Source organism: Leptonychotes weddellii, chromosome X, assembly GCF_054177405.1.
Source record: "Leptonychotes weddellii isolate Sample4059 chromosome X, ASM5417740v2, whole genome shotgun sequence".
In the NCBI taxonomy this organism is placed as follows: domain Eukaryota; kingdom Metazoa; phylum Chordata; class Mammalia; order Carnivora; family Phocidae; genus Leptonychotes; species Leptonychotes weddellii.
The window spans coordinates 77275269-77278051 of NC_138385.1; the positions used below are offsets into that span (position 1 = coordinate 77275269).

At 41.9% G+C, this 2783-nt stretch overlaps 1 pseudogene; it reads left to right on the forward strand.

Moving 5' to 3' along the window:
* The first annotated feature begins 918 nt into the window (after positions 1-918).
* Positions 919-2583, forward strand: LOC102739641 (ferritin light chain pseudogene; annotated as a pseudogene).
* Positions 2584-2783: the final 200 nt, after the last annotated feature.

Here is a 2783-nt window from a genome sequence, read left to right on the forward strand (position 1 = left end):
ACATACATAGTATTCAGTAGAACTTCTATTAGAAGGAATGAATGCATCAACACATGAAAAAAATGAAGGCTGAATAGTAGAAAATTTAAGGGGATTCTTACTGTGTGATTAATTAATAAAATAGAAATGAATTGTGTCCAAACTCAATGCCTTGCAAGCTCTCTCCATTTCTCATTCTATAGTGTGGATTTTGACCTTAATAAGTAAGGTGACCATGTAATGTATATTCCAAACAAGGACGCTTTTGAGTGTGAAAGGGGGCACTATTAATTTTATTTATTTATTAGGGGACACTGTTAATAATTACACCAGGACAACAAGACTGCTCTGGGCAAATTGGAACTAACAGTCACCCTCTCAGTTCTGTGATTCGTCAGTCTTACACAATTCACAGACCTGTACCCCTGAAACAAATAATATATGTTAATAAAAATTTTTTAAAAATTAAAAACAAAACAAAAAACCAGTCACCCTCTCAATAAGGGATTAGGAACAGAAAACAATATATTCCTATAGACTCTAAAATAAGAAACAAGGGAGTTTTAAATCACAAATGAAGAAATGAAGATTGGAGGTGTTTCACTATCAATATTTAACGTACTGACCATGAACATTCTTACCTCATCTTGGAATTATGGTAAGAATTGGGGCAAAATGAGAGCTAAAGACTTGTTTCTAATAATTAGGAAAGAAATAATTAAATTCTTACCAAAAGCCAGACTCAGGGGTGCCTGGGTGGCTCAGTTATTAAGCGTCTGCCTTCGGCTCAGGTCATGATCCCAGCGTCCTGGGATCGAGCCCCGCGACAGGCTCCCTGCTCGGCGGGGAGCCTGCTTCTCCCTCTCCCACTACCCCTGCTTGTGTTCCCTCTCTAGCTATGTCTCTCTGTGTCAAATAAATAAATAAAATCTTAAAAAAAAAAAAAAGCTAAACTCAGAGTGCACCCAGTAGCCCCCTAGAACTGTCTCTTGGATTGAACAGACTGGGTACTCCCACCTCTTCCCCACCTCCTCCTATCCCTGCCAACCTCTCACCACCCTCTAGCCCCTCCCCTTCCATTTGCAACTTTTGGTGGAATCATCTTCCTGGCTATCTCAGACTTCCGATTTCCGGGACCTGCAAACACCATATTTTGTGCTTAGCTCCTCGTTGCAAACCAACCATGAGTGCCCAGATCCGCCAGGATTATTCCGCCAAGGTGGAGGCTGCACTCCAGCGCCTGGTAAACCTGCATCTGCAGGCCTCCTATACCTACCGCGCTCTGCGCTTTTATTTTGAAGGTAACGATGCAGCTCTGAAGGGCATGGGCCACTTCTTCGAAGAGTTGTCTGAGGAGAAGTATGAAGGTGCCCAGCGCTTCTTGAAGATGCAAAACCAGTGGAGTGGCTGCCCTCTCCTCCAGGATGAGCAGAATCTGTCCGAAGATAAGTGGCTTAGCAGCGTGGATGCTATGGAAGCCGCGATGGCCTTGCAGAAGAACCTGAACCAGGCCCTTCTGGATCTGCATGCCCTGGGTTCTGCCAACACAGATCCTCGTCTCTGTGACTTTCTGGAGAGCCATTTCCTGGAAGAGATGAAACTCATCAAGAAGATGGGTGACCTTCTGACCAACCTCCGCAGGCTGGCTAGCCCCCAGGCCGTGCTGAGTGAGTATCTCTTCGAAAGGCTCACCCTGAAGCCCGACTAGGAGACTCCGGTGCCCAGCAGCCTTTGAGGAACCCGTCTGCCTTCCCCTGGTGTCAGAATTTCTGCTGGAGCCTCTTTCTCCACCCAGGAGGCAACTTTTTAACCATGATGAAACCCTTGTCCAAGCTGTGAGATCAAATGGAAACAAAAAAGGTCCTTTTTGCAGAGGGGTGAAAAAAAGCTAGGCTGCGGGGGGGAAAATATACAGAATACGATGAAGGATTTTTAGTATGTTTAATTCTCTAGATTTTCTTAAGAAATTGTTCCTAACTTTTGTGAATTGCCTGTGTACATCGAGGATCCGATACACTATGTTTTCTCTGTCAAGAAAAATGAACTTACCTATCCATAAAATGCATACAATTTTAGAGGTTTTAGAATTTCTCTGAAGCCATTCTTGGTACTGGACTAAACTCTATATTGTTTTAAAATTTACCTTTGGTTTTGCCTAGCAGAAGAGAGAGCTGAGTACCTTGACCATATCATATTGTGCCCACCCCCAACCCTCAAACTCATGATAAAATCGATTTTCCTGGTTTTTAAGTTCCTGTGATGCCATCTGCTATATTGAATATAATAAAAAAAGCCCTGCGAAATTCATCTTTGTGTCTCCAATTAGGTTGCTACTGAGAACACTGATTATTATATCATACACTGACCTCTTTATGAAGCCTCTCAAGAGAAATTTCTTTCTGGTCTTAGTATTAGGAATAAGAGTTCTTCACTTGGGTAATTGGTTTGTTTTTGTTTTATGGACACTGTAAATGATGTAACTAATTAAGTTTCCTTTTCTGACTGCCTGTGAGAAAGCTTAGAGCCAAATTTGTGGTCCACCCAGAGTTAAAAGAGTAGGATTGTATAAGCATTTTTACACAAGCGTCATCTCTGATTCTGCTGTTACTAATTTCTTGGTGTATGTTATGGATTCTTTTAAGCCACCTTAAGCCCTTTCTAGAACAAGGTTGTGTATAAATAGATAAATAAACTTTAAATATGCTGATTAAAAAATGGCTCTGCAGTTCATTTCAGAGAAAAGAGAAGATAACTTTAAGGAAGCACTAACAGAGCCAGAGTGATTAGAATGGAGGCGGGTCAGA